Raw genomic sequence first — 17,917 nt, 5'->3', positions numbered from 1 at the left:
ACTGATTGGCAAAGAGCAGATTCATTGAAAGACGGATGGTCATTACCGTGGTGTTTTAATTCTGCACCTCTCCTGATATCTGTTTTATAATGCCTGCTGGCATTAGCATCATTTAGCCAGTCACAGCACACCGTGGCCCCATTTCTATGACAACGTTTTTAAGCCAAAATGCGAAAATGTCCTTCACAACAATTGTGGTCGAATCTGTGGTTGGAACTTTTTGAAAATGGCTGTCAAGACAGACCAACTACACCGGGTCAGGTCCCGGTGTAGTTGACATCCCCAAAACAGGACAGTGCAACATATGCACAGCAGACATATTTACATTGGAATGAACAAAAATATGCTCACAAAAAAACCCAGTAAACTGAAAAAGAAAATTGCAGAAAAGGCAACCAAAATAATTCTGCCACAACGCCTCGTCCACATCACAGGCAATATCTTCCCTTGCCAGACATCGAGGGAAGAAGTGCCTTGAGTGCCTTATCCATCCCAGAATCACACCCACATCCATTTCATCACATGCCTCTTCCACAGCCTGCACTAAAGGAATGGGGCTGCCGGTCATATACCGTCCACCGCCATGCCGAAAAGAACTCTTCTATAGGGTTCAGAAATGGTGAGTGTGGTGGGAGGTATTGCACAAACAACGGTGGGTGATCAGCAAAACAATTTTGGACTGGGGCTGCACGATGAAAGCTCATGTTGTTCAATACTACAATGTACCGGTTTCTTTGATGGCAGCACACATTGAGATGTTCCCACCACGTTGGCCAGGAAAATCTAGGATGGCTCTTTGTTCAATGCTGCCTCAAGATATTTCCCCCACAGTACAGTAAATTGTACAGGAAACATGTACAGTTAGTGTATGACATCAGCCATTCATGAAGTATAGTGTCACCTAGCTGACACACTATGACATGAGGTGTACTACATAGTGTGAAAGACATTTTGGTTCCTGTCCTACATTGTAAATGTCCGGATCACAGAGGCGACAGTAAAACAGCTCAAGTTGGGCTGCACTCTGTGTCCAGCTTCCCGCACTGTCAGCCCACAGCTGATGACGTGATCAACTAAGGTTGCTCTGATTTCATTTGACAGTTGTTGTCTTCTATGGCCATGAACTCCTCTCCCAGGTCTACCCCACCTCTCACTCTTCCTCCCCCTCTCATTCTCACCCTCCGTCTTCCTCTTCCTCTCTCTGCAATGTCTTCCATTGTTGTTGAAAAAGAAAGAGATGCTCACCTGTGGTCTTTTTTTATAGTGTTTGTTTCCTGATTGAAATGTTAACAATTGAGCATTCAGGTTTGGTTTTTTTTGCCAGGTGGGACATCTATTGGCCAATTAGCTCGTGTTGTGTCATTTTCAATGGCATGGTTTTGAAATTGCAAACATGTGACTTTATGTCAGACTGTTGTGTCTTATGCAGAGAACCATGTTCAGTTCATTTAAAAAGTGCCATCTTGAATTGCAAAATGTGTGGAAAGCAGAAAATGCGTTTAGACTTTTGGAGACGTGAGAGGAGGTTTTGCACTCCGTGTGTCAGTTAAAATAATTGTGCTCTGGATGTCATTTTGGTGTGTTAGCAATTGGAAAAAACTGTAGTGTTGTGCTTTTCAATTTGTTGTTGTGTTTAGTGATTTGTTGTGTTCAGTGATTTGTTGATGTGTTTTTCAATTTGCAGTTGTGTTTTTCAATTTGGAAATGTGTTTTTTGATTCGCAGTTGTGTTTTAAATTTTTTTGTTGTGGTTTGCACTTCAGAGCCACTGTAAAATGTTAGATTTTTTTTTTTTTCAAAATTTCCGCTTTGGCCAGAGTTTTCAGTTATAATCGTTTTTGGTCACATGTAGCGTTGTTTACTTGTAAGGCTCCTTGTAGATGCAGGAAAGCACAACTTTTTGAAAACTTCATGTAGACTGCGTAGACTAACACTGCTACTGCACATGTGAATTGCAAGTAGTTCTATTGCACATGCACGAATATATGTACATTCATCACACTGGTACCCCAGTGCTATATTCATATGTCACACCTGAGAGGTGGATGGCCTGTCTTGATGCTTGCTAACACAGATTTAGACACATTTGTGAACAATATTTGAGAGAAAATTGGCCTTTTGTGTACACAGAAAAAATCTGAAAAATGGGAGCAAGTGTTGCATTTAGATTTTGGTTCAGTGAATGTGTGAACACTGGTATCGCACCTCACCTGTCAGGCCTCAGTTCTGAATTTACTCCTTCAAGTATGATATTCAGCACATGGAAAAGGACAAGTCTGGGAGTTTTTAAAAAAGAAGTTTTGCTACATTCTCTTCACTCCCTGCTTTTTCTTATTTTGCTGGTCACGGGAGGTGGGGGGGGGGGGGGGGGGGGGGGGGGGTGATGAATGAAGCTCTCATACAAAGTGAGTTGGTGACAGCTTTGGGGACCCTGGGGACCAATTCATTTGCAGCGCAAGTGCGAGCTGTTGAGATCAGTCCCTCAGATGTCCCAAACCCCTGAGCGCTATGAAAGAGTCGCGGGGCCTGTGTATCGGCGCTGGAAATTCAGCTGAGCTCCGACTGAATCGGAGCTTTGGAGAGCTGAGCCCTCGCTGCCACTGTGACAGCAAGAATCCTCATTACCTGACTGTATGAATCCCACATTTGAAGGTTTAAATTGCACATAGAATTTTTGATGGAGTGCGGGGCAAGGAGTGGAGGTCTGATGATGGAATCAGATGGAGGAACCTGGGAAGTCTTTTCAAGACACAGTGGCCTCATTTACATGACAACACTTTCAATTGAACATGGAAAACTTTGGTTGCGTTTTCCATCGCCATGGAAACGGGGAAAAGCAACCTATCTGAACTGCGACTGTGCATGTGTGAGTGTCATGATTCCCACTCCATATTCTCTTGGGACTTCGTTTTAGAACCAGCAAGAAGGAGAAGAAGAAGAAGAAGAAGAAGAAGAAGAAGAAGAAGAAGAAGAAGAAGAAGAAGGAGAAGAAGAAGAAGAGAAACTATTATCAGGGACCAAATAGCTGCTGATAAGAGAGAGAGAGGGAAACAGTCGTCAGGGATGTTGAGAGCGGTGGGGAACAATGTAGATTGATCGAATGAGCAGATGGCGGTAATGCAACTGTATGGATGAAAACTGCTTTTATACCCAAAAGAAGAAGAAGAACTCTCAAACATTACCAGTGAAGTTTTTTTTTTACAGATCCCTAATCAATGAAATATTCATATTTTTTAACTTTTGCGTGTAGTTGTGTATTTTACACACCAATCTATTCATGATGACTATTTCACCATTTTGAAATGGTATGGCAAATTTCCAAATTAACTGTTTACATATCAAATAATAGCAATCATCTAATGCGGGTTACACGGGGCTGAAGTAAATCTGAACTTATTGGGTCACATGGCTCAGTCTTTTAGCACAGAGCCATTCTGTTGAATTACAGAAAGCAGAATGTAGAGTGGCGGCGTCTGACTGAAGAGGTCAAAGGTTATCCCATAAAAGCCGTGCATATTTAGCTCTAAAAGCACTGCGAGGCATTAATTGGTCCATCGCAGATGTGCAAGTCACTCACATCATGCAGACTAATGACTATCACAGATGTTGCTTTTTGTGGGCTGATTACATGAGGTGTGGTCTAAATGTCGGGCGATTCGGGAAAAGTCTTCATGAGATCCAACTATAGAATGGTGGGTGTGAGGGGTCCTCTTCACAGTAGGCATGTGGTAATCCTATGTTACTCCAGCTGTAAATTCTGTTGGGCCATAATGGAGCTTTCACAGATGTTTAGGTCAGCCATGTCAGGTGCACCCAATACCATCACAGATGTTGGCTTTTGAACGGTGTGCTGATAACAAGCCTCATGGTCCCTCTCATCTTTAGTCTCGAGGAACACACCATCCATCAATCTCACCTGCTTTGTCCAGACTGGAGTCGAAATTGGCTGGAAGCCATCCCTGTTGACACCGTGAGATGCACAGGTCGACTCAATCACAGGACGAGCGAACAAGCAACTGACACACACACACACACACACACACACACACACACACACACACACACACACACACACACACACACACACACACACACACACACACACACACGTACGCACACACACGCATGCACACACACACACGTATTCACACCTACAGTCAATTCGAGTCTCCAGTTAACCTATTAAGAACATCTTTGGATACTGGGAAGAAGCCAGAACACCTGGAATATCCAGGAAGACATAAAAAAAACATGTAAAACCCATACATACAGAAAGGCACTTTCCAAGATTTAACCCTGGATTGTCATAATTTGAGAAAACAATTTCAAATACCATGGATGTTTTGGCATGTAGTTGAGTGGGTCAGCTTCCGAATTAAAAATCACCACTTAAATGTCCTTTTTCTGTCTGTTCTAAGCGGCCTCCACAGTCACTGGTGCATGGACAGGTGAACATGACTAATGATGTTCAATACCGTGTGGCAGCTGAAACCTTAAAACTACTTGAAAGGTAATTGTTTACCACTGCATTCATTGTAGTCAAGACCAACGAAAGACCAAGGCCATAGCGTCTCAACACCAAGAGGACACCAAGATTTTAAGGGCCAAGACCCAGTCAAGACCTTGGAAAACCACAATATAACATGCAACAACCATGCACCGGTCAGTTTGCCAACATTTGTTTCGACATGTTCCTCCAGATGTGTTTTGGTGAAACATCTTGAATTTCTAGCAGACAGCTGTTTAACAATCAGTATTTTCCCCTGATTTGTAATTACCATGAATTCTCACAACTGCCCAAAATTGCATCAAGATTCTGCCATGGTTTATGTTTCGTCTTCTCTGTTATCTTGAGATTCTAATTCCAGCCCTTGTTTTAGGCTCTTTGACGTCCTTTACTCGTGTCTGATTTGATTGCTGTTCCCTGCCCTGATGTGTTTCACCTCTGTCTGAGTTTGTGATTCACCTGGTGGCATGTGTGTGTGTGTGTGTGTGTGTGTGTGTGTGTGTGTGTGTGTGTGTGTGTGTGTGTGTGTGTGTGTGTGTGTCATAAGAGAATTTTTGGAACAACATTGGCTCAAAATCTTTTTTTATAGTACCAATCACAATAAAGAGCAGAGAAATATGATTTGCTGAAAACTTTTAGTTTTAAATCTTCTCTTCTCTACTATTTATGAGTCAACTCCACAATCAACAATTATGTTGATTCAAAATGGCGCAAAAGAAAATCAGATCCAATGTTTCGGGTTCAAGTTTCTTTTGTCAGTGTGTAAATATGATATTCTAAGCACACTGCAGAAACCGGGGCTCCTTATAACTATAATAACTCAAGTTCATACATAATTCTGCATTTCTGATGTCATTCTCCCAGTTTTCGTTTTATTTTCTGCCAACGTGAGAGGAAATTCATCCAGCACGAAGTAAAGAGTCTATTTCTCCTCTTTACTTAACGCAGCTATTTTTCCTGCGCTAGACCTTCGAGGCAATTCTGACGTTCATTTGAGTCGTGTATTATTTATAACAGTGATTTAGGTGAAACTCCATTGGAGTGCTTTGTACTACGGAAGGGCAGGGGGGAAAAAAAAGACTCTCTCACGTCACAGCAGCTCTTAAAAGTCCACCTTGCGCTGGAAGTCATTGACCCTCCCTCACTATTCATCGCTCAACAAACGGCGAAGCCAGTAGAGAGGGCTTGCTCCTGTTCCCCGCGGTGAATTCCATTAGAAGCACTGACACACAATGGAGCATTTTTAAAGCCATTGACATTGCCTTTGTAATGGACTGAGGTCATGGTATGATATGTAGGCTGTAATGCATAAAACACTGCTTAAACATACGCTGCTACCCTTTAACAGCTTTGACATGATGGGCGAATTGTTTCACCTTTGTCCTCAGTGCTGCTGTAAGCGTGTCAGACAGGAGTTTACCTGAGTTGTCTGCTAGTTAATTATGTGGCTCTGCAACCGCCACGCTCACAATACCATGCAGCCAATTCAGATTAGTTGTAGCGGTTGATGTTGTTCGATAGTGCAGTCCCAAGAAATCCAATAAAAGTGAGTCTCGGCTCAGGAACCCAAACGCTCAGCAAAGACATCATAGACAACATCTCGCTTAACTCTCGAGCCCAGCTGTGGCAATAAATAGAGTTAATTTATTTCTCGATATTTTCCATTATTATATTCTGGCAACATGTCACAAACACCTTAAATGAATTTCCTCAAGTTCAGTCCACACATCCCCTTTTAACCCAGGGTGAGATTAGTTTTGTGACATCTCAGGATTTTAAACCCAGTTTTGTGGCTGAGTCTTGTAACATGGGCTCAGAACCAGAACATGAGGTGTTAGTGATGCAGGAGAGGGTAAAACAAAGGATTCTTTCTTTTTTTGGAAGTTATTTTAAAAGTGCCTTTGTTTCTAAATCGTATATGTCTGTGAAGAAAAAGTGCAATATGCTACGTTTCAATTCTTCCTCGTTTACATGACAATGTTTTCAAGTGTTTTGGGGGTCCATGGAACACAACAACGATGCTTGGAGCCACTGAAAATGCAACATTTTGAAAACAGCTCCCAAGGTGGAAATTTTTGAAAATGCTTAGAACCCATCTCTGTGGCTCCTAAGGTGGGACTTTTTGAAAACTTTCCAACTCCGTCTTGCTAGAAATTTGGCAAAATTGAGCAACTTTTCTAAACTGCTCCGACTCCTTCTGCATGTTAAGAGGAGAAAAGGCAGCTTTTTGAAAATGCTTTTGCTGCATATGTACATGTAGATCATTGTTAATAATGTTTGCCTCCAGAATGACATGTCTCTCATGTCTCTCAGTCCATATTCTCCTGGGGAGTTTTATCGTTGAGTCACACTTATCCAGCAATGTTAGTGTACTCCCATTGTTAATGTTTATAATGTGTTATTCTCTGTATGCATGTGCATGTGGTTTCATTACAAAAACAAACAGCATCCACTTGAGGCTTAAGTTAAGATAAAAAAAACATATACAACTATAATTAAATATTCTATATATATTTCATATTTAAATATAAATTAAAAAACATATTTTTAATTCTTTTTTTAGATGGATGTGATGGCTTTGGACTGATGTTGTCTGTAGGAACACTCAGGAGGTACGAGCGTTGTTGAAAAACCAAAAAGCTTAGAGCGCTCCTGTTCTTCCCATTTCCAATTTCCTCACTCCACAATACCCCGAGGATGTGTTTGTATGTTTGGACATTTGGAGGAGATAGTTGTGGAGAGTTAAGAGTGACCTGAGTGAGAGGAGCTGTAAATCTGGTCAAGAAAAGGCTTTGATTGAACTTGCAACAGATGAGTAGAAAAAAAACTATAGTGTCTAAGACAGTTTTCCACATTTCACCAGTTCTTCTGAAGGTAACATAACAATAGAGTATCAAAAACGGCGACAGCTTTTTCAAATTTCATTCTTTGACATTATTGAGCCACATATGCTCTTCAGCCCCTTTTCTAATGGCTCCCTGGGGCTTTCGGAAAATGTGATGAACATAAACATTAGAGTTTCATTTATTTAATTTTATTTTGCATACAACACCATTTTCTAAAACGATCTTATCTCCAGGCGTGGTAAGCTCAAACAGCCAGAACGGCCAGGATAGCTGGAGCTACTAAGAACAGGTAAAATATCAAAAACTACAGGATTTGTAAATAATAATACAAACACAGGAAAAATGGTTCAAGTAGAAGTAGTTTTGTAGAGCAAAAGGAAAAAGAGAAGGAAAAAATAAAAAAAAGAGGCAAGGCAAAAAAAGGAAGAAAATAACAAAAAAGGAAAACAGACAAAAAAAAAGGGAAAAAGTGGAAAAATACAGGAAAAAAGCAAATACTACAAGGAAGGAAAGGAAAAACCGAGAAAGGAGAAAAAGTAAAAAAAGGGAATAAAAACAAGAAAAAGAGGTTAAAAAAGAGAAGAAAATAGAGAAAGAAAAAAAATTCCAATATAGAAAACATTGACAAAATTTGAAAAAAAAGAAAAGAAAATTGCTTCTGTATTTAAAACTGCAGCAAAAAACTCTTATGATTGAACATAAATTTGACATCCTTGCATTTGTTTTACACCATTGCACATGTTTTAGTAAATCTTAATTCACACATTTCTCTCATCCTTTATCTAAAAAACTCATGAACTGACCTCTTCGTTATATATGTTTTCGTGATGGTGCTAGTTTTAAAGAATATGTACAGAAATGGAACATTTCCATGTTTAGTTATAAAGACATTTTTTTTTTTTTTTTTTTTTAATACTCCATCTCTGTTTGGTGGGCTGAAGCTGCTTCAGCTTGCAGTTTTCTAAACTTTCATTTATCAGTTTTTTGACTGCCAAAAATGAACTCAGGTCAAGTTTTGTCCATCGCTTCTATGAAGCCATATTCTATTTAACCCTCTTTGTACATCCTTTTTTCTTTTTGACTTATTTCTCTTTCTCTTTAGCCTGCCATTGTTTAGATGCCATTTTTTCTACCCCAGCTTACTTTACAAGCGTCTATATTGCAGACTGAGAATAAATAAAGAAATGAATGAATAAATAAATAAATAAATATGGAAAAAAATTGAATTATGTTCTGTCCTCAGAGAACCGTCCTGTTCCCACCACAGCCCAGCTTTGTTGCTCGACTGCTGGTGGGCACTGCACACTCCTGAAGATACATATTGTCAATCCGAGCAGTTTAAAGGACTTTGAAGAAACATACTGGAACTTCCAGAGAAATCCAGACGAGCTGGAGCTTTTTTTGTCCTTTGGATAAAACACACCCTGACACTGGTGTGTGCACAATGCATGAGCTTCTCCTCTGGGAGGGCGACGGGGGCCGTAAAGTAAATTTGCTTACTGCTCCACTCTCAATGAACTTGTATGCCTCTGACAAAGCAGGAATGTTGACTGGTGGGTTTAAAGCTTAATCCCAATTTCTCACACGACTGGACGCTCCAGTTTTGCTTTGGTCGGAGGGTTACAGTAATTACAAATGCAAAGTAAAAAAAAAAACAGAAAACTCCATAGTGGACTAAAAGTCTTTTGATTTAATAACTGTCGGTATCAGGATTGTATGCCAATTGAAATGACCAGTAAGAACATTAAGATCGCTGACAGGTGAATTGATGAGACTGACTTTCTCTTCATTGTATCACTTGTTTTGGAGTGTAGGAACGTACTGATACCAATACCAGTATTGACCTTATTCTGTTCTGCCCACCTTAAATTCTGTGTTCTTCTGCATTTTGTCTTAAGCATTTTTTTTTTTTTATTTTTTTTTTTTGCATTTCTGGTTACCGACAAATTACATTGTGTTGGACGGCAGCGCAGTGTTTTTATCTTGTCTATAAAACTCACATAAAACATAACAAGCAACGCTGCTACCAGGATATTAAAGTGGGAACACGTGAAAACTGAGCTGGGATAATCGATGGCATCATGTGGACTCACCCTTTCTTCATTTTGACCTGAGAGGACGACACAAGAAGGTTGGAATGTGGTAACTTCCGGTGACATACGTATTTGTCCTGTCATTAGCAGCTCACGAAGGAGCTCTGATGAACAGCTATGATGAACGTTAAGAGTACTGAGGTGTACCAGCATCTACACAGTGGAAAGGTGGCCCATGTGCCGTCATCAAGAGATGGACAATTCATCTTTTGAAGACAGATGTAAGTCCTATAGGTAGCGGTAGTTATAGCCGGTCGCCTAGCGCTAGCCACCATGCTAACTGCTCACAGTGGATGAAACTGAGCAACCAGCTGTTCCTGCAGCTTCAATATTGTGGAAGATTTTAATTTCCTTATATGAAATAAACCACGATGCAATCCTTTCAAACTAGTTATTCTTTATTAAAACCATGAGTTTACACAATGAGACGTGGACAATTCTGCACTCACTCATCTTCTGCATCAGTGATTATGTTGCTTTAAAAGTTACAAATTGTTCAAAAGTCATTGGCTCACAAATCCACAGGTCATATGCTGCTCCACATCATCCTGCTGCTGCTCCACAACACTCCTGTCTCTCCTCTTTATGCTCAAGCCACAGAGCGTCAATCCACATGAGCAACGTTTTTAATTCACCATTCACCGCCCAGAATGAGTTGCTACTACGAGCATAGACACAACACTACAGTCCCACCCACCAGAAGAGGGTTAGGGTTAGACGAAATGTCAGACGAAATGACGCAATGTGGCGGCGCCCCAGATTTGACGTAGAATAAGGTCAATAGGGTATCAGGTTTGATAATGGAAAATAATGAGGAAGTACTTGCAGCATATACATAAAATGCAATTATGACCCTTTTCCTTCCACTCTGTCAAAAATGGAAGTTTCCTTTTTGCCTAAGTGCTCAGATGTCCTCATTTCGAATGACATTAATATCTAAAAGAAATCAGTTTGTCGCGTTGCGTTTATGCGTTTAAGTCAGAAAGCAATATGGGTGCGTCAGATAAAACTGGTTGTTGGCTTTTTTTTTGTGTCTATTCTTAGAAATTGAAATAAAAATAAAGAGAGAAGTTATCCTTGGAAATGGCATTCTCCTGATTCACAGATATGTTTCTGTTGCTAAGCCCCCCTCGAAGCTCTTTGGCACCCCCTCAGGAAACGCCCGTCAAACACTCAAAAGCACTCGCCCAGGAAAGAAAAGGTGCTGAGGGAGTGAACAAAAGAAAAGAAAAAAAAAGCAAGAATAAAAAAAGCAAAAAAGCTGACGGCATGAACAGAGGCAATATGGCTGAACACCCTGTGCTTACAGATGGACAGTCAAAAAGAGCTTTAAAAAACTTTCTGTCCTTGTTTTGCTTCTTTCTCCTCTGTGAAAACTTGTCACTGCTGGAATCTGCCGTGCAAAAGAACTGATGTGAATCCAAAGTAGCCGCAGCCACAGTTTTCTATGTGGCAGTAAGCCACCAAAACATAGCCGCCACCCTTTAACAGCGGGCCTGTGGTGAGGGTGCTGCTGAATGCTGAATACTAAAACAGTTTTGTTGAGTTTATGGGAAACTTGTCACATGTCGACAGACACCTGAGAAATAGGTAGACAATTTATAACGGGAATCATATATGAATATGAAATCTGACATGTGTCTGGTCACCTGTGTTGAATGGCAAAACCCTCTTAATGAAGAGTATTTCCAGCTTCTGTTACACGAGTCAGAGAACAAACAGTTCAAAAGCAGTATTTTGTTTACTTCAACCCCCAAAATTCTATGGAGTCAAAACAACAAAACTATGACAGAAGAGTTAACTTTTGTGAAGATTTACTCAAAGTTTCCAAGTGAAAACGGAAAACTTTGATTGTGTTTCGGGTGACCAATATGTTTAGGAAAAAAAAGTGTTGTTTTAGGGCCTATCCACATGAGAACATCATTTTATGGAACTGTATCATTTTGGTGGATCATCCACACGGTGCAGATGAAGACATTTTCTGAAAAAACCCCCCCCCAAAAAACAACAAACAGATTCCAGAGTGTCGGAATTTTAAAGCACTGCCTCGGCTTTGACGTTTGAATGGGCAACAATGATGTCATTGCCCCACCTCTCACCCTATAACCCTGCAACCATCTCAGCGATTTCACTTAACAACAACAACAACAATGGCGGACTCGATGTAGTATTCTCTGTTTTCCTCTTGTATTCCCTGGGTCTATATGGGGGAAAGAGGATGACTTACAATGTTAGCTAAAAGCCTGGCATATGTACTACCTCGTTTTGAGCCGTGTTCATAGTGATGTGTGGGCAGAATTTTCTTTTTTAAATGATGGGGAGGGGAAAAAAAAGAGTTTTGGCTCATGTGGACTGTCTTTGTTTGATGAATTAGAACTTTGCCACTACTAACATTTAAAATGGTGAGATGCTAAAATGTATTGTTGGTTTGTTTTGCTTGAAATATTATTATTATTATTATTATTATTATTAGTAGTAGTAGTAGTAGTAGTAGTAGTAGTAGTAGCAGTAGTAGTAGTAGTAGTAGTAGTAGTAGTTGTAGTAGTAGTATAGGCTAGGGTGTCGTTTGCATGATGCTTTCAAGTGAAATCAAAAATGTTTTGTTGCATTTTGGGTCTGCATTTACACTACAAGGCTCAGAGCAACTGAAAATGCAAGTCCTCCAAAACTGCATCTAAGGTGGAACTTTTTGAAGAAGCTCTGTCTCCATGGAAATGGGGGAAAATGCGGATTGGTCATCTGTCGATGCAAATACCTGTGTACTCCCATTGTCAATACTTATAGCAGATTGTTCTCTGTGTCATGTTTCTGTGGTTTCATTACAAAAACAAACAACAGCACCCACGAGTGGTCCAGCATGAAAACTACATCTTTTTTCACAATTTATGCCATTTCCGTGTAAACTGATATTGTTTTTGCTGCAAAAACATGAAACTCTTCTGAAACGAAAAAGCGAGAACAATGCAGTTTTATTTGAAACATTATCATATAAATGGGGCTTAAATGAAGAGTTTAAGAGTTTGAAGGAGACAAGTTGTTCACTGATCTCAATTAAAAGTCTTATTAAACTACTGCCTCCTACAGTGGGTCGTATAAATGGCTTGGTCAATCCAACTAATATAAACGAGTGAAAACAAATTGATATTACCCAAAACTAATAGGAAGAAAATGTAACTAAACTTTTACTGACACTGTTAGGAGCAGCTCCCCGATTGACTTTGTAGATCCTGTCATGAGATTGCCTGAAACATTGAACAAGAAGCTCATATGCATTAGTGTATGCTTTGATAATGCTATTGATTTTCAACCCTTGTGAAATTGAGCCTCCGATTGCTTCTAAAGAAGTTGATCTCCATTATTCCAAACATCGCAGTGAAGCCAAACATGAGCGGACATGCCCAGTCTACAAAATCAGGATCCTTCAAAATCAAATGACAGTCACCTCGGTCTCATGTTTTTGAAAAACTTTTGAGCAGTCTACCTACAGCAGCTCCAAGACTCTTAGATAGGGACACTTTACATGTATGATGTCACACCGTTGAGTCTATATATTTATAGTGACTAAATTGTCATAAATAAAGTCATTTATTTCAGTCAAGGAGACTCCGGTGCAGTGCATGAACCCAATGACCTATTTGTGTGCTCATGCTCTTGATGGTCAGCTAGATGTACAGTTAGGGCTGGAGTCAAATTACAGTACCTCAGGATCACATGTCTGTTGAATTGCAGAGATCTTGAAAAGTGGCCAACAGAATAGAGTGGACTGTGGAAATGTGTGACCTGCTTCACTAGGCAGGCTATTCCTCTTTCAAACTCAGCAACTCTCGGAATCCTCCGGGACAGTCCTGTGCAGTATCTTAGCTGTTACAAAGACTTCATTATTTTGGACAGTGATCTTGGATGTTGTTTCCTGAGTGCTCTGATTTCAAAAGAGACCACTCCTGCCTTACCTTTTTCACTTAACAACTTTTCTGCATCTTATTTCAAGACACCATATCAATCTTCTCCAGACCCTTCTGATAGGGAAAGCCTAGTTGGATCTGTGTTTAGATCACGTAATTGGCGGTGGAACTCTTAGTCAATTCTCTCTTTGGGTCAGTTCTAACCATTGGGGCGGCTTATCGCTCTTGCTTGGTTCAGAATGATGCATTTCTTGTTTTGTTGTCCAATGTCAACATTTCTGTGAGTTCTGTTTATGTCACTGTGGTTGAACCATTTCTGATTGAGAGATTAGATCATCCTGTTGACCTGAACACTGAATAACGTGAACAGGTTGTTGGACAGATTCATGTTCATGAAGAATATTTTCCCATTCAGTCAATAGATCAATCCCCCAATGCTTTGCATTGTGACACAACATCATATGGCTTCATTGATGAATAGATTTGTGTATCACTGTGGCAGAGAGGTGATTAAGGCCCTGATGGGAATCAGGTGTGCTGCCTCACCTCTCTGCCCATAAAGGAGGAGCCGCCCAGAGACACGAGTGACAGGCGGGAGACACAGACAGTGCTGTGTTTGTGTGAGTTTTGCGTTTGTCTTCGATTTAGTTTAATAAAAGTACTTTGAACTGCAAGTCTGACGGTGGTCTGCATGACTGCCACAGTCATCTGCATAGCAATGGAAGTTGATGGAGTGTTTCCTGATAATATTCCCGACACACTCTGAACCCGAACAAGCTCACAGAACTCAAAACCTCTTGTGTACCAGATTACACAAGAATATTTAAGCGAATGCAAGCAGCATGTATAATGTGAAAAGTATAGGTGCTAAGACAGAACCCCGTGGAACTCCATGTTGAACATGTTTAGTCTGAGGTGAGGAGTCATCATTAACATGAACGAAGGGGAATCTGTCAGATAAATATGATTGAACATGACATGACAGGATTTAATTCAGATCAGTGTCTTGTCTCTTTTCTAATATTCCATATAATAACTATGAGTGACTCAGTATTTTCTGGACATTCTGTGTCAAATTCTCCGGAGTTGGTGCACAATCTTTGAGTGCAACTCCAAAACGATGATGTGTGTATTTCTGCATGTGGCAGTAACAATTTCAGTAGTCACTCATCACTAACATGACAATGGTATGGGAAAAGAGCAAACAGCATATGATATTGACTGTATTTGGGTTTTTTTTCAGACAGACATATTGACACAGTTTAGCAGCTGTTTGAATCCCGTGCTCCATTTGTCACTTAAATTTGTCAACTGCTTGGCAAGAACCACTATCAAAACAGCAATGCTGTCAAATTCCTACAAGAAATGGATAACAGCCTTTGGATTCAGTTTCTTTGATGTGCCATACAAAACATACCTATGAATAACACAGATGTATCAAATGCACCTTCGGTTGAATTGGACACATTCAGATAGATTTGCTTCACTTTTTGGAATAGTGTTCTCAATGTCATTTTCAAAACAATAAGCAACAATATGATCATTCATTATTTTAGGTAAATGACTGCTCTGACTGTAGAGCTTTGCTGGTGGTTTGCCCTGACAACCAGGATGGCGCGAGCAGGACTGAATAGTTAAAGCATAAAGGGGAAATGGACAAGGTTTCCAGAGGTCAGTGCAACAGAGCATGACAGCGGGTTGTAGATTATTTCATATTAATGAGAATGACAAATGCCAAGCTGACTGTAAACTATATTCTGCCGAAACATCAAGAGGTGGTGAAAGTTAACCACCAAAGACCGGCAGCGTTAGCTGGAAGTCTCTGTTTAGTTTAACTGCTCAGCAAGTAATTCCCAGCAAAGTGACATGGTAAAGAGTTTCAGGGCTCACACACCAGCAATACTACAGGCTAAACATGATTGAAGTATGAATGACGACACTCATTAACAGTGAGCTGGAACGTGTGGTGGCACCTGGCAGTGTGTCAATAGATGCTTCACACTGCCCTGTCTGCAGTGCAGGCTGTAAAGGCTGTTTTATGCTTGGCTCCGCCATTTCAGCCGCCACGCTTCTCCGTGTGGCCTTGTTCACGTGGACGTCACCGCTCCGTGTGCCGTGTGACGAGACGGATGGAGACGCATGGGAAAAAAAGGCAGAGCTGAAGAACAGGAGGACTGAAGACTTGGATTATAAAGACACAAAAAGCATGAAGCTGCACATCCACACTGACAATACATTTGATTCATAGATGACTTCAACAGAGGGAACATTTTATTTGAAACAATATTCCAGGTACTGAGGTTCTGTTGTGAGGTACCCTAGTGACGTTCTGTAGTGAGAAAAATCATATTGTTATATTAATATTTTTACATATTGTATAGTTTACTTTATTTATTTATTTATCCATCCATATATTAGTAATTGAACTGTTTGAATTTGTCAAATGTTGTAGAAAAGAATGCATATTTGTGTCTATAATGTTAAGTCAGTTTATGAGTATGTATTTATTTGTATACATTATCTATCAATTGTATTTATTATTTATATATATTATCTATCAATTGTATTTATTTGTTTCTAACTATCAATAATACTAAACATGGTTTATCAATACCCTGGCAGTTGTTTCATTCTTACCTGCCGAAAAGACAAAGCTACTCAATGATCTTCTCCATGTCATTGAAGGAGAACTTCCTTGCTGCAGAGTGGCGCGGCTCAAAAATGCGCCGGCACCGAGTGCAGTGGCTTTGTAAGTGTGATCATGAACTTTTTCCTCCCAGACGTTGAGTTCTTCTCATTCCTGCCTGTATTTCAGCAGCCTTTTTTTAGAATTGTTTTTTTTTTCCGGAAGAGCACTGCTGGTCAAAGCCGTACTGTCCCAGTCTGTCACCATGCTGCTTTGTATGCTCATCTGTTGTCTTCCGGTATCTGGGTCATGAGCAACTGTACCTCAACCAATGAGATAAGTGGGATTCTGTACTGTCAAACTCGTGTGTGAGTATGCTGTCAGCTCATTGATCACAGAGCAGGAGAGGTGGCGGCATACCTTTACCGTAAGTTTTGACATAAAGCACCCTGTTTGTCATAAATTCCATTGACATTTTACAGATTTTTGATTCTCACTGTAATATGGGACACCGTGCATCCCTTCTCAGCTCAATACGGGATGCGTACTTTGGTTTGTGAATACGGGAGGATTCCATTTTTCAAGGGACGGCTGACAACCCCAGACAGAGCCATGGCAGTCCACTCCTCTTCGCATGTATAGTTGAGGTCTCAGGGGTTTGATAAAGTATGTTAACGTTCCGTCATTGTGTAGTCTTGTATTAACTTCTTCTAAACACAGTTTAATTTTTAAAACAAAGAATTGGCTGCCGCTTTGAACAGAACAAAAGCATAATAAGACCAAGAAAGTGCTCTTTCAATGTCGTTGTATATATGGGTGTTCTATAAGCCAGATATGTATGTTAGTTCTCAGATGTTTGTGTCTGCTGTATGTTTCTTGAGCATTTTGTCTCAGAGGCTTTAACCCTCCCAACTGTTTTTCTCTCTGGCTGTGATCTAATTCAGCTTCTCTCCAGAGAGCAGTAATTGTCATGTTGCACAATTAAGCTCTGTAAGTAGCTTCCCCGGGCCTGATTGCATGTGCTGAGACGCATCCAGCTGTTCACATTGTTGCCAGGAGAGCAGAGGACCTTCAGCGTGGCTATGAGAGGGTCCATTATGGGCACCTGAAGGTCGTACGAGGGGGCGCAAGGGCCTCTCACCACCACCAGCGAAGGCCGAACCTGGCAAGAAGTGATGAGAGCGCAATGGAGGCAGATGTGACCCGCGCAGTGAGAACCCTCACGCTGACACTCACCACTCCCTACTATCAACCATCAGACATGATTACAGCTCTCGCGCCTTGATCCAGCGCCCGCCTGAGCCCACCACTTTGATTTCTCGCTGTTCTCTCCAGCAGCTAAAGTAATCAAACACGGCGCCGAGCTCAGACAGAGCCTGAGACTTGACTCTGCTGCGACATTTCTAAAAGTCATACAGTAAATGGGAACAATTTGTCAAACATCTTTGAGAATGAGGACATTTCACCAGATACTGCTTTCTCCCAGCTTGTTCTCAAGACACTTTCGACACAGTACTGTCGAGCCAGTAGGACCATGACCACAAGGTAGGAAAGTAAAGCAATTTAATGACATCGAGAAAACACCAATTAACATTCGTGACATGCAATGGCTGAAGTCTTACAAAACATTGCAGTGTTTCTGATCGTGACCCTATAAGGTTAACGCTCAATAAGATGACGGCTGTGATTCAAATGGCAACATAGGGCTGGTTAAGACCAATGCAGCGCTTCACTGTAGCATACTGAATGAGCAGGATGGGTGAAGAGTTGACCAGATTGAGCAATGTGTTGACAGAAAGAAAAGATGCGTAATCTATTACAGGTACTCCACTCCAAGATCAAATCTGAGAAAGTAAACTCACTTTGAGGTCATCACAACCTAGAACGAGAGACTACTTTAAGAAAGAAGTAGTTTGTTTTCTTTTGTTTTGCGAGAGAGCTCTC

This window comes from Blennius ocellaris (genome assembly GCF_963422515.1).
Source record: "Blennius ocellaris genome assembly, chromosome: 4".
Lineage (NCBI taxonomy): Eukaryota > Metazoa > Chordata > Actinopteri > Blenniiformes > Blenniidae > Blennius > Blennius ocellaris.
The sequence above is the reverse complement of the archived record's forward strand: the minus strand, read 5'-3'. Positions refer to the sequence as shown.